Below are 21,914 nucleotides of genomic sequence, written 5' to 3' on the forward strand. Positions count from 1 at the left end.
TCTCAAGCCAATTTAATTAATGCAACAGCTTATTTGGGACTTGGTAAAATAATAATAATATAGTAATAATTAATAATAATAATAATAAGCTTTAAAATATTTTCATTATATTTTAACACTCAGTCTGATAAACTATTTTTTAAATCTTACATTGTTTCATGAAAACAGGGTTATTTAAAATAGTCAATTTGGGACTGCGGAGATGGTTTAGGGTTTAGGAGCATCCGTTGTTCTGACACAAGATCCAGGTTTGACTTCTAGAACTCACATGGTGGCTCACAACCATTCGCCGTTTCAGGCAATCTAATGCCCTCTTCTGTCATCTTCAGAAAATAGGGAAGACACGGAGCACATATATACATGCAAGCAAATTGCTCATTAAAAAGAAAATACATCTATACTTTTCCAGGCATGGCAGGATACACCTGTAATCCCAGCACTCAGGAGGCTGAGGCAGGAAAACTACAAGTTTGTGTCTGTGTAGTAATACCCTGCCTTAAGAGCAAAATGATTCTGGGTACAGTAACACAGGTGTTGCTCCCAAGACTCTGTGAGTTTGAGGCCACCCTGGTCTACAGAGTGAGCCAAGGCTATTAGCCAGACCTTTCCTCAAATGAACAAAGCAAAATAAAACAAATTAGATAGATAGATAGATAGATAGATAGATAGATAGATAGATAGATAGATAGATAGATAAGAGGATGAAGAGACACACCCAAAGGCAGGCTATTCTACTCTTGGTGGGCATGTATATGCACACATTTGAATGTGTTCTTTTTTTTTGTATGTGCATACACACATGCAGATGTGTGCTGGCCCTGACAAAGCTGGATATAAAGACCCACTGTGCCTATTTGAGAGCTACGTGGTCTCTGTGCTGCCAGGATGGGCCCCTGGGCATTCAGGGAAAGCAGAAAGCTGTTCCTTTCAGGTGTAGTTCAGCCCTTTCCTGTTGTAGTTCATCTGTCTGTCCACTGGTCTGCAGAGACCAGCTTGTACAGCTGTGGTGACATGGACTGAGTGTTCTGTCAATCGCAGGAAGCCCCTCTTAGGAGACAGCCTCCACTACAGGTTCAGTCACAGTCTCTGAAGACAGGATTTACTACTCTTAAACAATCCTCTGGAGCGTCAGGGCCCAGCCTTTGAGGTTATCACAAGGGTCTTTTAGCAGATCATTGTGGTTTCTAGCCTCGTGGGAGGCATCCAGAGGCCAGCTGTGGGATGTTAGGTATTTTTCTGGAAAAGCAGTAGGGACTTTTTGTGCCCAGGAAGACGCCCTTGCTAGCTAAAGCCTCATCCCTTGGCTCAAGGCTTTGTTCTCTCATAAAACACACATTCCTGAAATCATACGAATACTCTTATAATTAAATAACCTTACTATTTCCTAAGAACTTCCACATCAAAAAAACAAAACAAAACAAAAAAAAAATAAAAACAACATTCAACTTTAGCAAAATGGGAGTGCTGAGGTTATAATCATAACCTCAACACTGATGAGCTTTTTCAGTCAGTGAACATTTTCTGTCACTATGAGAAAATACCTGAGACTGACTTACAAGAAGGAAAAAAAAATTGTTTTGCCTCGTGGTTTCAGTCCATGGCCGTTTTGCCCTACTGCCACTGGACCCTTGGTAAGAAAACACATCATGGTGAACACACATGGCTGAAGAAAGCTGCTTACTCTGTGGTAGCCAGGAAGCAAAGAAAGAAGAATCAAGATCCAATGGCTCTGTCAAGAATATACCCACGCTGAATTAATTTCCCTCCACCAGGTCCCATTGGCAGCATCACATCACCTGGGGACCAAACCTTTAATATGTTAGCCTGGGGGAGGACTTTTAAGGAGGCCAGTGTCTCACCCAGCAGATCACTAATCTAGACTCTTTCACCGGTTGCCTTCTTCCATCTACTAAGTGACCCAGGCAGGACCAGGAACTAGAGCTTGCATGTAAGGACCTGAGATGCTCAGGTCCTTCCTGAGTCATTTTCATCTCAGGGTGAAACACCAGCTCTCTTCCAGAAAGCAAAGAAAAGAGCATTGCAGGAGACTGTCCACAAGGGACAGGCCCAGCCAACAGGGGTGTGCGCAGCTGTGATGGCAGATTGACTGAATCAGTACAGGAATGGAGGAACACAGAGCTAGGTGATCTCAGTCCTGAACTAGCCCGTCTGCCCTGCCTGACGTTACTGGACTGTGAGTCTGTGATGTAGCAGACACACTGGTTTAGGGGCCAGAAGATACAGGCTTAAGTTTCTGATAAACCTTTGGTTCTTCATCAGTGCACTGAAGTAGTGGTGAGGATTCAGAATAAGAATGCTCATAAGATACTTAACACCCTGGGACTGGAGAGGTGACTCAGCAGTTAAAGACAGGTGACTGAGCAGTTAAGAGCCCATACTGCACTTATAAAGGACCAAGTTCAGTTCCCAGCACCCACATCAGGTAGTTCACAGCTACCTGTAACTTCAGTTCCAGGGGAATCCAACACCCTTTTCTGGACTCAGTCGGCGTGGGAACTCACATGTACACATATCAATGGATACATGAGCACACGCACATATGTATGTGTGCATACACACCTATCACTTAAACAGAAAAAAAAAAAAAAGATGCTCTGTGTACAATCCCCATAAATGTTGTGCTGGCTAGTTAAGCCCTTCTCTACGTCACTGTCATAACTCATGTCTCCAGTCCTACTGTATGTCTCTCTCCAGCTTCTTTTCTCACCCAGTCCTGCTCTGGCCCAGCTTCCATTCTTGAAGAGGCCACTGGGATTTACATGTGAATCAGAGATAGCTAGGACATTCCCTACCACCTCTGTGCCTCACGGAAGACAGGCCCAGCATCAGGGACCAAATCCAAACTTCCTCTTCTCTGTTTATTTCATCGGTATCCCTGCCATCTAACTTGGCCCAAGAGACAGGCACTGAGGTTCAGCTTTAGTTCTCAGATGCAGCAAAGGCTCTTAGCCAGGGAAGCCACTGATCTGGGTCCTAGTGGGCCAAGCCATGCTGCAGATGGGCCCTGAACAGAGACGTTCTGTAACTGCTCAGTCTGATGGGGATTCAGTATGCTGCTATTAGTAGGCTTGTGACATCCTAGAGGATGACAGTAATCGTTAGAGGTCCTGCCTCTTTCCCTAACCCATACCCCAAAATCCTCCAACCCCACTAGCATCCCACCCCAGCCACTTTTCTGTTATTTTTGAGGAGACACCTTACTCCAATCCCCATCCAGATTTAGACTGCAGCGATGGTATTCCACCTTGGGGAAGTGTGATGCAAAACAAAGACCATGAGCTTTGGAGCCAACAGACTGTGTGTGTTCTAGCCCAACATTTGATCTGCCAAGAGCTCCTGGAGCCTGGAAACCTCAATTTCCTCCCATCAAAGTGGGTTTGATAGCAGTTATTCTATAAGGTTATGGCAAGGATTAAGTAAGATGACTTACAGAGGGAGCTTCCTAATGCTCTGGGCACATGTTCAACGCTCTTGAGAAATGTCTCCTCCATGTCTCCTGGACAGAAAAGTCACAGGCCAGGATCTAATCACTTAGGCAATAAGTGACCTACTTCTTTCATTATGCTATCCATGCCCTAAAATTGACTAGGGGGAGGAGAGGTACCATACTGAGATGGTACCCCCAGAGAAATTCTCAGATGGTGAGGAAAACACAAAACGTGCTCCATTGGCAACCCAAAATGGTGCCATCAGGGTCACCCTGGGACCCAGCAGACACTGGCCAGTCTCTGCTGCTGATCTTTGCCTGCAACATCTAGCTTCATGAAGTCTTTAAATATTTTATGTTTTTTTTTAAATGAGTTTTGTTCTCAGAGAATTTTACACAGTGTAAAATTCACCCAACTCTTTCCAGATCCACAACCCTCTTCCACACGCACCCAATTTTGAGTTCTCTTTAAAAAAAAAACAAAACAAAAACCTGGTCTAATTTGGGCTACTCCTATGGGGCCTACCCACTGTAGTGTGGCCAACCTCCCAGGAGCCAAAAACTTAAAAACAAATGGACCATCCCTCTCTCATCAGCTATCAGTTGCCAATAATTCCTCAGTTAGGGGCAGGACTTTCCACACGAAAGTGTAAGTCAAAGGCTGTTGAAGGCAGAGCTGACCTCTGTAAAACAGACTGCTCTGCACAAAATTTGATCCTGGAAGAAAAGAGATGGGGTTTGGAGGTTGTTGTAGCATTTCTTTCTATTGAGGCATCACTAGGACCCAATAGAATCTAGGACCCTTGTTGTTAGTGGTACAAAGGTCAGAAATTGATAACAACTCTGCAAAAGTGAAGCTTCACTTGACTGGGGTTGGGGGGCAGGGTGGTGAGGGGGTAGGAACAGCACAGCTGCCTGGGAACATAGGTTACAATGAGGCACCTGCTGAAATGCCAGCCTCTCTGACGGCTGCAGTGACCACATCTTTCCCTCCTAACGTTGGTGTTTTGTGAGGAAGAATTGCTGGCGCACAGCTCAGTTGTTGATGGCAAAGCAACGGAGCACACAGGCAGAACAGCCAGACCACTTGGTCTGGGCCCAGCCTCCCAACTGCTGCAAAATGAAGACAGTGAGAGTGGGATGAGGGAGCATCGAGGGAGCTCTTAGGACAGGGCTGGCAAGAGTTCCATTCTACATAAGTGTCAATTGTTATTCTGCAGCCAAGTAAAAAAGTCATGAGCTATATTTGCCTTTCAGTAAATTCTCCCGGGGTTTGCTAGGTATGTGATTGTATCATCGGTGAATAACAACGGATTTGGCAGTTTTTCTTCCCGTAATCCCACTTCCTATTTTTACTTCCTGCTGAATCCCGTTGGCTCTGATATAGGACCTCGGGCACTCGATGGAATGGCAATCACCAAACAGTTTTCTAGCAGCTTTGGGAAGGAGGGATGCGAGATAAAAGGTGGCGAGGAGCATCGTGGTGTGGCTGAGAAGCCATCACGTGCTGTGAGAGCCTAGAAAACAGAAAGGAGGGGCTCCAGGGAAGACACCATGTAGGCAGAGGAGAATGGGTGTGGCGATGATGATCACTGTGATAAGCCAGGAGCATGACCACCAAGCCAAAGTCACTAAGGTTTATTCAACTGAAAAGGAGAAAAAGAAAGGCAAATCAGTTCATTGTTAGCTTGGAAACAATAGAGTCGCTTGCAAGTCCCTTATCAAACTAGCATAATTGGGCTATTTCTGAAGTATTTTAGCACCAATTAATGCTTACGAGGCATTTTTATAGTTTTGAGTCCTCACCAAATCTCTGTGGAGATGTTCCTCAAACGTTGGATGTAGGAAACCATAACATAAAGGTTAAAAGCACGAGAGCCAGATCACTGGGGCTTGAAAACTAGCCACGGTACTGGTTCTGTGGCCTTTTGGCAAAATCTCTCATCTCTCTGTGCCAGGGTTTGGTGAGGCTCTGGTAGCTTATGCTTTGGGCCTGTTTTCTTCAGCCACTGCCACTGGAGCATGTGCAGAAAAGGAAAAACAAGGAACAAACAGAAGACAGAGGTCAAGAAGCCCACGGTGGGTGTGGCGACAGAGTTGTCAGACAGCCTTGGGCCCACAGGGAGCCTGTGGCTCCGATGAGCATTCTGAAGGGATGTCTGTGAGGAAGGATGGGTGTGGCAAGAAGTAATGGTGAACATACATCTAAGGTGGACTCCAAAACAGTCCTGGAATGGCAAGGCTGCGGCAGCCTTTCCGCTACAGTGGAAAATTCCAACCAGAGGCAAGAATTTCATTCAACAAATATTTATGGCCCCTACTCAGTGCAAAGAGTCACTGGGTCCAGGTCTGTCGTGGTGCTGTGGTGCTACTAAAAAAGGAAATTTGGGGCCCATGCTACAGGCAAGGAAGACTGCAGGAGCCCGATTAGGTACCAAGGACCTGGTCACATGTAGAGGGATGACCCCCTGGGAACTAGAGTCCAACAGAAAGTAGACCCAGCCCTCTAGCAAAAATATGAGAGGAAAAAAAAATGGTGGCTGAGTCACTGACCACTGGGGACATGCCCAGTGACTCCCGGAGCTAAGGAGAACAAAATCTGCTCCAGTAACTATGGTGTGGGGCAAGCTGGTCTGAAAAGAGGCTTCAACAGTCATGTGGAGGCATGGGCCCTTTCCTTCTCCCTTCCTTCCTTCCTTCCTTCCTTCCTTCCTTCCTTCCTTCCTTCCTTCCTTCCTTTCTGGTTTGTTTGTGTGTGGGAGGGTGAGGGGCAGGGTTTCTCTGTGTAGCCCTAGCTGTCCTGGAACTCACTCTATAGACCAGGTCTGCCTCTGCCTTCCAAGTGCTGGGATTAAAGGAATGCAACCACCATACTTTAAATCTCTACTCTGCATTCTTCGAAGTGCCACTGCTGAAGATGCTGAGCTTGGGGAGGCAGACTTCTTCCTGATTCTAATTTCTCTTGCCCTTTTCTCCACATCCTTATGGTCTGACTGTGTCGTTAACTGCTCCTGGCCTCACTCACCGGCTACTCACTCTCCTGCTTTGCCACAGGTCCCTCTCTGCCCCACTGTGAGCAGGCTAACCCGACTCTTGCACCCCTCTGCACCAAGCCTGCAGATTCAGTTTAGTCCCTGCCTCTTGCCCCTGACTTTTCCCCCAAACGGGTTCTAAGACCTCATGTCGATGGTACCTAGTTTCAAACAAAAGAACCCCAAAGAGCGAATGCAAAATGTCAAAGCAACAACGTCATCCAGTGCCTGAGAACTAACATGGCTGGGTGAGCGTGGCCTCACATGGCCTTTCTTCAGGAAATAGCGTTCAGAAAGGTCAATGGTGAGGGCGCCTGGGTGCTAAGGCTGCTTGCCAAAGTGTTACCCAGTGGCTGCTGCCAGTTCGTAAAGCTACTTACAGTTTACAAAGCACTGTCACACCATATTCTCACAGAAACTCCGGGACCACGGTCACCCCATTACACAGATGAGAAAACTGAGGTATGAGCCCAGCCCTGCATGACTCAGGCTTTCACTCGCCACATGAGACTAAGGTTCCTACTTCCTCTTCACCCAACATCAAGAGGGCTGGCAAAGCCTGTGTGTCGTAGGCTGTGTGACATAGACGCAGGTCCTGTCTCCATCTGTCTCTTTCAGTTGCCCTGCAGTGTCATCTGGCCTTTGCATGGAATGTCCTTTCCCATTCTCTTTTCAAGAAAGACCACCTTCTCTATGCTAGCCTCCCTTTCAGAAACCAGCAGGGCCAGATCCTGTCTGTGTCCCATGTCTGCATGCTGAGACAGGATTGGATGATGTTATGTGTCAACACTGTCCTCACCTCCAGGCTCCCCAAGAACTGCATCCAACTGCCTGTGAATGAATGCAGTCTAAACGGATGGAGTCTAAAGAGTCAGAACTTGGGTCTTTAGGAAGGAGTCTGCCTCGGGCGAGCGCCCTGTCATCTTGACTCCTGGAGAAGCTGAGGCCAGGAGAGCGATTTCATTGGCCTTTGAGCCCATCAAGGGCCACGCATCCTCCTCATTTTGGCAGCTCCTTGAGGACATTACTCAGAGACTCTTCAGCTCCACCCACTCTCTTTGGGGAGGGACAACTCATGGGATAACCATTCCTGCCTGCCTCCGTCCTTTGTTCCTCTGTCTGGAATTTCCCTAGAGGTGCCTGCTACCTCACCACTGTCCCCTCATCAATGTCCCCAAGGAGCCTGCCCTTGAGTTTCCTGCAGACCCCCCATAAACTTCAGCTGGGGATGGGGGTGCAACATGCCTGACCTTGTGATCCATGCTGTGCTGGGGGCCTGGGTAGGATAAGGGCCATGGGGTCAACAGCCCTCGCTCTCTAGAACTGAGTCAATGTCAGGCCTTCCCTTCCACAGAAGCAGCCCACCCACTCCGCACAGGCTCCTGGCATAGAGCCAAAGGATTCTTCAAAGGAAGGTTCCCTTGCTGGGATCTGGACCTGTGGGGGATTTCAGAGCTGTCTTCTGAGGAACCTCAGTGGGTCCTTATCTGCATATTTGACTCCCCTACCCAGTGGTCCTTTCTTCGAGGAAGTCCCAGGTCTTTAGCAGAAGGACCACTAGCATTGATCAATCTCTGACATTTCTCAGAAGAGCCAGTGGCAGTGAAGGAGTCTTCTAGAGTATGCAGGTTACAGGAGGGCTCTGGCTTCAGGGCAGGGCATTAGTACCAAGAGGGCTTTAGAATCTTCAAGCAAAGACAGCTGGAAGACAACGGCCCATTCACCTCAGAGAGAAAGGAAACTTTCATCTCCTAGTCCCTCCATGATCTCCTTATCCCTCCAAGTCACCCCTGGGTGCTAAGGTTTGAAGTAAGAGGGCATGGGGCACGGAGGACTGGGCATGAGGCTATGTGTCTGCAGGATGCTAAGCTGGCTGTCAGACTTATAGCAGCTTTGGGAGCTGCTCCTCTGGGTGTAAGATGATGCAGGAAGAAAAGCTGGCTGAGGCTTCTCCCCTGCAGCCTCCAAAAAGCTGGAGCATCACCCCGCCTGCTCCCTCACACCCTGCCTTTCCCTGAATCCCAATCCCAGGAAGCGGTGCTGGCACGGGACACAGACCACTGACTCATCAGCGGCGGCGGCGGCGGCGGCAGCCTCTGTAACCGCACTCACATGTGTGCACCCCTTGTGTCCGTCCTGCTCACTTCTCCAGCCAGCAGGCCTCACTCCAGCTGCGGGAGGATGACTGCTATGTCCAGGCCAGAGCTATTGCCCCACAGGACACAGCTGCTGAGGGTGCTCATCGCAGAATTCCTCCACAATGCCGTGGGCGCTGTGTGCACCAACTGGTGCCTCACAGCTGCTCCCCCGGCGCTAATCCTGAAGGGTGGCCACAGTCCTCACCCTCCCACACACACCAAGAAAGGGTCTGGCTGGACTAGAACTTCATCAGTCCTCCTGTCTTATCCTCTTGAGTATGTACCACCATGCTCAGGTTGCTCCCACTTTCGCTCGTCCTCTTTGCCCTGACATGGAGCCCATGTTCTGTATGTAGTCTATATTCAGATGGCTGTGACATGATCTACCCCTTCCCTACTTTTTATCTGCTCTGTCCCCAAGAATGCTCACTGGAACCTGGATGCCCTTGTCCAGTCCTATCTGCACTCCCATAATACATTACAATCACTCCTACACCCTAGGATGTTCTCCCTAGGTCCTCCATGACCTTCTAGCAAGTCATGTTTTCCCCAGGACTCCTCAAAGGGCAAGGCCACTCTTGGGAAGGCAGGACACTTGCATCCTATCATGATTTTAAGAGTCCAGAAGGTCTTACACTGTAAGATCCAGGCAGGCCACTGGGCCAGCCACTGGAGGCCTGAGTACGAAGTGGCAGAGAGAAGGCTATAGAAGTCTTGAGGCATGGAGATTGAGTGACTGAGGCTTATGGCTTCGTTCTAGAAGGAGTCCTGTGATCAAGAGGTTAAAAGCAGCCTAATAGTCCATAGGGCCAAAAAGTAAGAATCACCCAAATGCTGGGAAAAGCAGGTTCTCTGGCTCCATTTGGCTCCTGACACTGGCCTTGAATGAAGCCTTTTCCCAGAATCTTGGTCTTCACATCTGTAAGCCACACTAACAATGATGCTCCCAAAGTTCCCAGCACATAGCTAGGGAAAGAAGTGTTCCATGAAAGTCACTTCTTCTTCCTCAGCATGGAAGACCAAGACCAGACTGTCTCCTCAGGCTGCAGCCATCAAGCCTAGGTGGTAAGATGATGTCACATACCCTTTCTCCCAAGGACTACAGCAGAAATCCTAGGCTGGGGCTCCCTATCCCCACTTAGCCTCTGTGCCCACTGTCAGCCACAGAGAAGAGGAAAGACGGCTTACCATAGTCAACTTGAGCGTGTTTCCCACTGCCCAGACACCCAGGCTCTTGACCCTTGATCTCTGCCTTCCTGCCTCTCATGATCCTTGGTGTCCAGAATCTGGTGTCCTTCTCTTCTGAGTATGCTTGTCTGCTTCATTTCCTTCTGTCTAATAAGGCTGCTTGTTACTCATGAGGTGGCCCAGAGTGACCAGGGCTGTGATGGATCAGTGTCCCTGTGTTCTGGACTCATTTGCAAAGGCCAAAGTATGCCCTAACTGTTTGGGTTCCCTGGACCCACAGTCTAAGCAGGCCCAGAGGGGAGGGATTTCTCTCCAGGCAGAGCTGTGTCTTATTGCCTGTCTCTCAATGGCAAGCTCCCATGGCCCCTGCTGTGGAGGAAGACAGACTAGGTGTAGGGGAGCACATGGTTTCACCCACAGAAGTTCTGTGCCTGAGGTTTGCTCACCATATGAAACTAGGTCACTATCCAAAGGATGGATTCCACTCTGCTGTCCCACAGAGATGGGGTCTGTGAAGGGAAGGTACAGCCATCACCCTGCGGAGGGCTGTCACCAGGTCTCAGTTCAGAACAGACCTGAAGAGAGAGCAGATCCAGGGGACACGGTGCCCAGGCAGAGGTCACAGGGCGAGGACAACACCAGGAGCCTTTGTCCAAGAGGCAGAGGAGAGCAGATATTATCTTTTCATGACATGCTCCAGCTTGGCTGGGCTGCTAGCCAGGGTACACCCAGCTCTCAGCCTTCTGCAGAGGCCAGAAGTTTCATTCACTGCCTCCCTCTGCCTTGACCCTCTCTGGTGAAAGAAATGTTTGGGGACACCAGGACAGAAGGGTGATAGCATGGGGGCTGAACCTGGAGTTCCCGTCTCTGGGGACAGGTAAGGCAGGTACAGATCACTTTTGACCCCTCCTCCAGGGTCTCTACTCAGGCTTGGTGCGACCTGGGTGGGGGTAGGGCTTGGAAGCTGAAACCATCCTGGCTCTTGGGGACACCCAGACTTACTACTGATCCAGACTATTTGAAGGTAGAATGAGACAGCTCACAAGCCTGGCATACCTAGCAATGCACAAGATAATGGAGAGGGTGGGCTCTGACGGAGGGTGGAGAGCAGAGCCATTCAGACTCATCCCCAGCACACAGTATGTTTTCTAAGTGTGCTATTTTTTTTTTGCTGAGGTTTGGAGGGGCTGGAGGCGGCATGAGCCTGTCCAGACCAGAGTTATCTGCTGGCAACAAGCCCTTCACCAGGTTTTTCTTTCTCTCTGAAGGCTCCCAGTATCTGCTCCTCTGAATCCTCATTGGTGAGCCCTTCAGGGGCAAAGAAGAACTTCCCCCAGTGAGCCCTTCTGTCTCTGAGAGAAGTGTGTCGTTTTTAAACCTCCTTCACTGGCAAGGGCAAGCAAGCTGACAAGGCCAAGAAGCTGTCAAGGCCTTTGTTCAACTCCCTGTGCAGATGAAACTCAACAAACCACCTTTTCTGTGCTCTTGTAACATGCGCCATGCCCCTTTCACCTCAGCACTCTCCTCAGAACACCAACCTGCAAATGCGGAGACAGCAGAGGTACCTGTGTATTTCACCCACAGCCCAGAGGGTACCCTTCCTCCCCCTCTTCCACCCTCAGGAAAGAGGAGGCTGAGGCTCTTTGGTTACCCCACGGCTTAGCACCTGAGCTGCCCTGAGGTTCAGGGCTACTGACCTTTCCTACCTGCCATGGATGGACATAGGGGACTTCATATACCTTTCCCACTGACATACCTGAAGTCACTGCAGAAACTGAAGAATTTTTCGCAGCCTGCAGCTCACTCTGACAGACTTGCAAAGGCCCTGACAATCAGCGAAGGGACTAAGGCTGGACATAAACTTCTAGGGGAGCCACAACCCTGATCACAAGATTTCTGTGGAGACCATTCACTAACAAAATCCAAGTCTCCTCTAGGTCCCTGACTTTGGATAGAGAAAAAGCCTCCCCAACACCCACTACAAGTAAGTAACCAAGATAGTGCAGGAGGTAAGAACACAGATCCTGGAGCCCTGCAGGCTGGGTTTAAATCTGTTTCTGAGGAAGTTCTTGACCTCCTTGCCTTGAATAGCTGTAAAATGTAGGCAGTGGCCAGGCACTGAGTTGACAGGCCCATTCCTGTAAACTCAGCACTCAGGAGATTGAAACAGGAGGATCACAAGTTTGAGACCAGCCTGGGCTACATGCCAAGCTTGAAGCCAGCCTGGGCTATAGAGTGCCTTAACCCAAATATCAAAAGTAGGGCATGATAGTATTAGTACCTACCCTGTAAGATGATTGTTATAGGTGTTCATACATAGAGAGTACGTAGGACAGTTCCTGACATATATATAATTATATTTATATATGTATATAATTGTTACTTAATAATAATTATTTTGTTAGCCAACAGACTATGAATATCAGGGCAGGCAAAATCCTCACTTCTTCGAGGAAGGTCAGTGAGACACAGCAAGCGTGTTGTGCAAGGAGGGACTGTTATTCTCCACACAGGCAAGCCTGTTGTGCAAGGAGGGGTTGCCATTCTCCACTCAAGCAGCTTACCAAGGAGGTTATATCAGGTAGCAATAACCATTAATAGCAATTTCCCCTACAGCCAGGCAGAAACCTACAGAGCCTGAGGAATGAGAAATTTTACTACTGTTGGAGAGGCAAATTTGACTACTGGGGCAGGTTCCATTTTTAGAACCCAGAAAGTTATTCTGAGTGGAGGCGTGGTGTTTTCTGGTCTTTTTTACATAGCCTCCAGCATTCTAACAATCTCCCGCATGCATGCCCCATTGCAGGGAAATCAGGGCACAGTGGGAAGCCTCATCAGACATCCAGGTTGCTAGGCAACATTCTCCCCTTCCCCAGCTGGGCTAGAGCCAGGGTAGGCGCCATGTCTCTACCCACCCTAGGTGCCAGAGCTCATTAGCTGGCTCAAAGTCCCTCTCAGAAGTATCCAGGGAAAGGAACTATAATTTCTTCTCAGCCTTGACAATATGGGACCCAAAAGCCATCAAACACCTTCTGCGGGCATGCTTTCTGTTTTAGTTTGGTTTGGTTTTTATTTGAAACAAGAGAGTGTCTCTCAATGCATCCTTGGCTGTCCTAGAACACTCTATGTAAACCAGGCTGGCCTCCAACTTACAGAGATACACTACCTCTACCTCCCAAGTGTTGAGATTAAAGATGCTTGCTCCTGTGCCTGGCTTTTGCAGATATGCTTTCTCTTTTTCTTTCTTTCTTTCTTTCTTTCTTTCTTTCTTTCTTTCTTTCTTTCTTTCTTATTTTTTTTCAAGATAAGGTTTCTCTGTGTAGCTTTGCCTGTCCTGGACTCACCTTGTAGACCAGGCTGGCCTTGAACTCACAAAGATTCACCTGCCTCTGCCTCCCAGAGTGTGGGATTACAGGAGTGCTCCACCGAGCCCAGCTGCCAGCATGCTTTCTAAAGGGCATAAGTGCATAAGTGCTGGTTAAAATTAAGCTGCCCCCTAGGTAGGGGACAATTAATTCACTGATGCCTACTTTAAGTTCTACTGGCTGCTGGCCTCCTTTGGCTAGCAGTTGAACTTCTCAAGTCCTGGCATCCATGTCAGATATCTCTAGGCCTTCCTCTTGCAGTCCTGCTGTGATAATTCGATAGTCTCTATACCTCACAGATCCTTAGATTGGTTATATCTGCTATGTGGGTGCCAAGATTTCGGGAGATCCTATCTTTGGGAATCATTATTTAGCCTACTGCCCTAGCCACTGTCTTCATTGTTGTTCTCCTCTTTTTTCTTCATAAGATTTATTTTCATTTCATGTATGTGTGTTGTGTGGTAGACAGTTCCAGCAGAGATGCAACACAACTACTCCCCCAGATAGGGAGCCTACCACAACAGACCAAAGCCCAGACACCATTAAAGTCCAGCTCGGTGAACCAATTAGTCATATTGGGATTAAATGTTTAAGGAATTGGGGGGAGGGGTTTCTTATATGCATTTAAAAAAAAAAGAATGTATTTATTTATACAACGTTTATTTATTATTTATACAACGTTCTGCCTACACACCAGAAGAGGGCACCAGATCTCACTATAGATGGTTATGAGCCACCATGTGGTTGCTGGGAATTGAACTCAGGTCCTTTGGAAGAACAACCAGTGTATTCTTAACCTCTGAGTCATCTCTTCAGCCCAAGGGGGAATTTTAAGAGCTGAAATGACTCAAAGACGGTAGGCAGCTCCACAGGGTGAGGAGTATCATTTTCATATGGCTCAATTGAACTAAGCCTCTTTCAGGAAGCTTGATGTTTTGTTTCTTTTTAGTCTTGACCTTTGCTTCTTTCAAGTAGCTAGGCTTGTCTTAAAATGAGGCTGAAGAACCTTTCCCTTTGGGCAGGAGGGGCCTAGTGAATCTGCTCAATTTCAGGGACTTCCTGAAGCTATTTTGAGTTGTTTGCCTTCTACCTTAAGGAGCTAGCACCTGGGCAGGGTGAAATGTTTTGTTCTAGGAGGCAACTGCTATACAACAATGCATTTTCCAGGAAGTATATACATACATGGTAAGTGTGCCTGCTGCATGTAGAGGTCAGAAGAGGACTTCAGACCCCCTACAACTGGAGTTACAGGTGGTTGTGAGCTATCATGCTAGGACCCAACCTTTGGTTCTCTGCAAGAGCAGTAAATGCTCTTAAGTGCTGACACATCTTTCCAGTTCCCCAACTGTTTTCTTCTAACAAAGTTCACCAGTGGATCGTCACCGAGCTACTGGGCATCATTCATCAGCCCAACCTGACTGTGCACATAGCCCCACTTTGAACGCCACCCATCCTGAAGTCTCCACGAATGGACCTCTGAACAACTGGGACCTGCATTCCACAGAGGCAGGGGTGTGGGACTACCCCTAAGCGCTCCCTCAAAACCACTAGTTATCGTCATGAAAAGAAGTAGGATGTTACTGACTGGGGTCCTGGACTGTAATAACTTCTCTTCCGGGGCATCGAGGTGTCTCATCAGGTAATGACTCTCACTGATCAGCCCAATGACCTCAGTTCCATGGATACACACGGTAGAAGGTAAGAACTTACCCGCACAAGTTGTTCTTTAGCCTCCACATACACACAAATGCTCGAATAAGAGTAACACAGAAAAATAAATAAATCAGTAAATACATGAAGGAGGTAGAAAATAGAAATCCTTCAGAAGTCTCCAGAGCTAGAAGAAAAATTGTTGTATAAAGCTTCCTTCCTTCTAGATCTTGTTCTTCAGCGGTAGAAGCACAGTTTGTGTGTGTGTGTGTGTGTGTGTGTGTGTGTGCATGTGTACTCAAGTGTGTGGGCACATGAGGAAGCCAGTGAGCCCCCAGAATCCTCCTGTCTCTGTCTCTTAGTGCTGAGGGCTATAGGAGGATAGGGTCATGCCTGTTTTTGTTGTTTGTTTGTTTTGTTTTTATTCTTTTTTCTTCTTTTTAACATGGATGCTGGGGTCTGAACCTGTGGCCTCAGCATTTTACTGACTGAGCTATCTCTGCAGCCCTGGAATCAGAATTTTAACTTTAATGAAATAAAAGACGACAGATGGGAAAAACAAGGAAAATTAAATGACCTGGGAAAGGAAAGGAGCCTCTTGCTCCAGAGTCTGCTTGAAGTCTCTGCATAGCTGAGAGTCAAAAATCCCAGCACAATTAGCATTTGCTGTGAAGACTGCCTCTGGAGAGACAATTTTTTTTTTTTAATGTAGAGTTGTTTTTTTTGTTTTGTTTTCAAATAGTAATGTTAAAATAGCAGTGAGCCATGCTTAAGACCAGTGGCCTTCAGTGTGGCCTCACTCCTCCTGAATACTTTCTAGGAATCTCACAAGAGACTCTTAATTGTTTATAGTAAAAACATCCTAACTCCCCACATTCCTGTGATCCAGGCTTTAACCTTATCAACACTAATTCTGACCAGTGCACTCCAAGAACCACCCTGGGTCTCAGCACAAAGGCTTAGCAACCCTTGGAGGTAATTACTTCAAAACTCACTAAAACCTTCTTTACGGCAGGAAGCTCCATCCTGTACTTAGTGCTCTTCCGTGTGTCGGTTGCTTTCCCTGGGTGCCTCTCTTTCTATTACAGTTTAAAATTCCTTTAATAACCCCCCAACTGTGCTTCATACTGACTCGCCCTGCCCTGAAATACCTTTTTGGGAGGTGAAGTCAAGGGCCTCAGTGATAACTTCAGGATAGTTGGGGCTAGTTTTCTTGCCAGGATGTAAGGGCATTTTCTTCATCTTTTTTTTTTTTTTTTTTTTTTTGGTTTGTTTTACTTTTTGAGACAGGTCTTGCTATTGAAGCCTGGGCTGTTCTGGAACTTTGTCTATGTCGCCTAGGCTAGCCTTAAACTTACAGCAATCCTCCTACCTCTGTCTTTGTGGTACTAGGAGTGCTGGGATTCCAGATGTGCTCCTTTTGTGTCCAGTCTCCATCTTTTTTTCAAGGCTTCAGAGAATCCTCCACATGGATAGATTACTCTGCCAATGCGTTTCAACTGAAACCACTATGGTGAAGTAATGTAGTCCTATCTGGCTCGTTCACTTTGCTACAGGAGGCTAGAAGAGGCATTCTTCTGTCTCTTCACACCAAACCTACTCCAAAGCAACCAAGTCTTGGGTGAAGGAAGTCTGGTCTTCCCTAGCTCCTCAGAACTGACAGAACTTTGTTCTCTGTGGCTGAGCCTCTTAGAGACAAGAGTCTGCCAGAGGGAGAGATTATGTACTTGCAGAGAAGCTTCCATGGCAAGCCCACAAAACACCACTCCCAAACCAGTTCAGATATCAGAGAACATACATCGCCTCCTGCATCACAAAAGCCTGGGGACTGCATGGAATTTGAGTGTAATTTGATCCAAAGATCCTTTTGGCTCAGCCTTCTTCATTCTTGTATTAAAAATAACTAAAGCAGTCAAAGGCATACATTTATCTACACTACAGGGAAAAAAAAACCCAACCTGGGACTTCCACCAAACTCTGGAGGTACATCATGAAAGCATAGGTTTAGATCACGTGCCCACATTTAGGCCAACTGTTGCCAGGGAAAACAGAAAGTCCTGAAGGACTGGGTTCATGTCAACCTCAATTTGGAGTTGAGGAGTAGATGGCTTTCCCAAAGTTAGGGATATTTTCCAAAGAAACCTGACTTGTTGGGAAAGGGTAGGTAGGTAGGTAGGGACCTACAAGAGAGTGGAAGGGTATGTGGGTTCAAGGAGAACCAAGCAGAAGCTCTGGACCGTGAAACCCCATGCCTGGGGTCCGATAGAACCCCAAGGGAATAGAGAGAGCCCAATACAACTGTTCGAAATCGGGCAGCCCCAGGGACTTAGCGTCAGCAGGACACATCATCACTTTGCTGCCAAGAAGTGAGCCACATGTCCTCCCCTTTATTAAAAAAAAAAAAAAAAAAGGACCTGTTCCCTTACTCCACTCTTCCCTCCACCCTCACCCACAGACAGCCTCTGTGTCTCCTCCCTTAAAAAACCTCCCACATGACCTTTTGGATTCTGCTGCACAGTTCCACCACCTAAATCCCAACAACAACCCCGGGCCTTCCCAAAGCACTATGAATATTGAGATCTGATAGTCTGTCTTTATTCTAGAATAAATTCGTAGAAATAGAATCACTGGGTCAAAGGGCTTACACATTTCCAACTTTAAAGAGATGGTGCTGTTTGTAGCCTCTGGAAATGTCTAGTATCTCCTATCATGTAAACATTCTTCATCTTTTGCATACTTTCTGCCCTCACAGATCTGATCTGGCTTTTTGAAATTACAAGGGCTAGCATCTCTTCTCCTACTTATCAGACAATCATAAATCTAGGAATCACTTGCCCTGGTCCTTTGTTCAGCTCTTTATTGGTTTGTTTATCTTTTCCTTTTCCTTGGTGACTTGTGAAAGCTCTTTGTTTCATCTGTCACAGACATTTTCCCCAGCTTGTCTTTTATGTTTTAATTTTGTAGAGAGAGTACTTTTGTTTCCTAAACTGGGCTAATTTCATGTACTTAAATATGTCAGGCTTCCATGGGTTTCTGCTTAGAAAGATCTGTCTTCTCTGCTCTAAATTAAAAACCAATATGAGCCAGTCAATGGTGCTTAACACCTTTAATTTCAGCACTTGAGAGGCAGAGACAGTCAGATCTCTGAGTTCAAAGCCAGCCTGATCAACAGAGTGAGTTCAGAGACAACAGAGCTACACAGAGAAACCCTTTCTTGAAAAATCAATAATAATAACAACGATGGACACAATGTCCCGTTTTCTTTCATATTTTCTGTGGGTTTTTATAGTTTAACACCTTCTCTATCTGGGGGTTACTGCATTATAGTTGGAGGCAGAGATGACTAATGGGTAGGACAGAATAACTTTGTGCATTGCAGAACCCCTGCAGCTTTTTCCTATAGAAATGTCTTTTGTTAGCATCTTCTTTCCAAGAAGCAACTAGAGGGATTAGAAAGAAAGCTGGTGCTTCTTTAATTTCAGAGACAGCCAGAAAAGGGAATCAAATGGGAGCAGGAAGCAGCTTCTGATGTAGGTACTCCAGAGACAGGCTTAGCCCTGCAGCAAAGAAGAAAGGATGGTGAAAAAGCTACCTTCGTCTTAGGAAGAATCTTGACAGGGATGTGGGGGAGTCCATCTAAAGGATGGGACACCAGGAAGTATAGAGGAATTTTAATTCAGAACATGGCTGTTCTGGCAAAAGATCACCTCCAAAGACCTTCTAGGTCTGTGTAAATCCAGCTGGGATACAGACACACCTTTAATCCAGGAGACAGAGGCAAGCAGATCTGAGTTCAAGGCCATCCTGGTATAGAGCAAGTTTCAAGTAAAGAAAAGTTTAGACCTAGGTGTGGTGCCACATGCCTTTAATCCCAAATAATGAAGGTGAAATTTTAAAAGGAAGCACCGTGTTTGAAAGTGTTGCCTAATTGAGTGGCAGAAAAAAGTGAAAGATTTGACAGAACAGATATGCCCAACTCTCATGAGTAGAGAGAGGAAAGGGAAGCTACGTAGAGGGGCAATAAGAAAGAGAGGAAGTTTTACCAAGACAGCAATAGAAAGACAGGTTGAAGAGAGAGAGAATTCAGGTGAAGACAGAACAAACCAGAGAACGAGAAGGAGCCAGAAAATTAGAAAATATTGCTGGAGTTAGTTTGAGGCCAAACAGAACAATTCAGAGGCTGAGAGAAGAGCCAAATTGAATAAGTAAGCTGGGAGTGGAGTTTGAGCCACAACAGTTGAACCCGCCAGCCCAGAGCTCAGTAAGAACAAGAAAGGGTAAGCTTATTAAGCAGTAAGTCTCAGAGGCTGAAGACATTCTAGACTTAGGTTAGATTGTATAGAGGCTAGAAGCTTCCAGGACTGGGCCTAGGTTAGCAGAAGGAGATAGTAAGCCTCCCAGATAACAACTGAAACAGGAGAGTAAAAGTTCTATTTACAAGGGAGCATTGTTTTCCCCACCTAACAGGATGGCTTCATTAGTGTGCATGTGTTTCTTGCAGAAGGATTTTTGAGCCCTGGAAAGGAGCTACCACATCCTGGTTCAGTGATAATGGAAGCCAGCCTGACCCTGAGACAGCAGGAGAATCTGCTCTGCTGCGGATGCCAGAAAGCTATCATTTTTAAAAGATTCTTTTCAGACATCTAATTTAACATCTTCAGAGCTGAAAAAGTAATCCTGGACTCCAGAGAAGTGGATGCAACTTGAGGACAATAGCTGAGCCCCATTGCAGGGGCTGGATGTGGAGGGCCCATGAAACAGCTGCCCCTCGCTGCTTCAGCATGGCACCTGATCCTACATGTCCATATTCTAGAACTACCGGAAGGCATGGACGTGCACCTTGTGTGGTAGGTATTCCATGAGGGCCACCTAAATGCATGTGCCAACGGTCTGGGAAACAGGACTGATCTTCTCACGTCTAGCTGGGAACCACGTAGGACAGCCCCTCCCATTCCTAGGAATATGCCCAAAGCAGAGGCCTGGAGAACACATGTTGGCTGAGAAATGGCCACTACTGTGTCTCCCTCTTGCCCCCGGATGGGCAACCTCCAGTGAACAGCCCCAGCAATGACAGGCTCTATGGTCCCCCACTGCCTGACATTCCTGACCCTACTCCTGCTGACTCACTGCAACATGATTGATCCAGCTTCGGGCAGTAGGCCAGCAGGAGCCAGAGGAGAGCAGGGTGAATAGCACAGGATCAAGGACTCTGTCAGGAGAGAGAGGCACCTTCCTGTTTCTGCTGTTTTGAAGGGGTGATCAGGAAGTGGACTTCCTGGAGGCCAAAGTGGACTTCTTCTCCATCCCTGACTCAGCCAGGCCTCACCACCTCCCACTCAGAGAACCAGCTCCCTCCAGCCCCTGCTCCTGAGTTAAAGCCCCTCCATAGCTGGCCTTATCATTACCTATGTTCCCCAGCTGTGACAATCTAGTGTGATTGCCTGTGAGTGTGCTACAATGTGCCAACAAGTGTGGTCAAGTACAGTGGTGCCAGTCCATGAGTGACTCAGAATCACTGTGTAATTGCATGCAGCTGGATCTGATTACACACAGAAGAAATGGTTGCTTGTGCTTGCATGTGGTTACATCTTACTGTGTTGATTTGTGCGATAGCTGCAGCCCATGGGTGCTTGCCTGTGGTTACACGGGTTCCAAGTAGCTTTGTGCTGCCGAATACAGTATGTGATGGATGTGCCAATAAGTAGCTGTGTGTAGGTGGGTGGGGCTTTGTGTGATCCTTCCTATATCCATGTGCCTCCCAAGGCCTAGGCCCAAAGAGATCACTGGTCTGCAGCCTGTATGCTATGGTAGGGAGAGGAGGTAGGGTGTGTGTGTGTCTGAGAGAGAGAGAGAGAGAGAGAGAGAGAGAGAGAGTTTTATATGTTCTCTCCTAATTCCTATCCCTGAGGAGACCAAAAGCCTCCACTTAATGAAAGGACTCAGAACAGGCTGCAGAATGCTCTTCCCCTGGGTCACTGACCATTTTTAGAGTGTTTTCTTGGAAGTCACGCTGAGCTTCCGAGTAATGCCAGCCCAGCTGAGCTCTCACAACAGCTGACCCCAGGCTCACAATGTCACCGTATAGACTTCACCCTGGCCCAGGCTGCTTCCCAGCCCTGCAGAGATGGCCTTCATCTCTCAGCCTGGCCACCTGTGGTCATTTCTCTCCATCCTTCATCTGGCTGCAGAAGAAGTATAGGTGCCTAGTTCCCCACCTCACAGCCCTGAAGACAGACTTTCCAGGAGTTGACCACTAACTCTTTCAGGGATGACGAAAACCTCCCCGGCAAGGAATAGACAATGCTTTCCATGTCTGCATGCTTATATTTTTGACTGCCAGGCTACTTCATTAGAACCTTTGGTGGAGGGACCTTTTTACCTAAGAACTTCCAGGCCTGTTCCCTCCTCCGTACAGGTGAGCCACAGCCTCAGCTCCAAGCAACTCCCCACCAGCCCCTCTTGTAGCTACGGGCTCCTCTGCTTCTCTGAGAAGACTCACAGGACTGTGACCTTGTTCAGAAATGACAGGACTTATTCATCTGATTTATTTTCTGTAGCTCTCAGCTGTGTAGGTATGCAAGCTCCACACTGCTTCTGTCCCTGCTGAGAAAAAAAAAAATCCTCGTGATCGCTTCTATGGATGCTGGACAGATTGAGAACAGAGTGAACAGGAGTCTTCAGTACCTTGAGGAGAGGAAGGGCAGGAACAAAGAAACCCAGGGTCAGGAGTCAGAGTACTCGGTATGAAGGGCTGGACTGGAGTCAGGGCACGCCTGCCTTGCCAACACCAGTGAACTCACAGATGGGTGAGGGGGCTCCTGGGAAAGCAGTTCTTAGACCAGCGGTATCCTAACTCCCTGTCCCAAAGCTGTGTGAATAGCGAAGGCTAATTTCCTTCCCTGGGCTTCAGTTTAGCCACCTCAAAGACTGAAAAAAAGATCATGGAAGTGAAATATGTGAAGCGCTTGATGGCTTCCACCAGCAACCTGAAGACAATTTTGACTCCAAGTCCAAGGTCTTTCCCAGCCTAGACAGTCTACATTTCTGAAAGGGTTACTCTTTTCTTACTCCTTCAGAAGAGTCCATGGAGACC

Source organism: Psammomys obesus, unplaced genomic scaffold (genome assembly GCF_907164565.1).
Source record: "Psammomys obesus unplaced genomic scaffold, mPsaObe1.curated_primary_1811, whole genome shotgun sequence".
Lineage (NCBI taxonomy): Eukaryota > Metazoa > Chordata > Mammalia > Rodentia > Muridae > Psammomys > Psammomys obesus.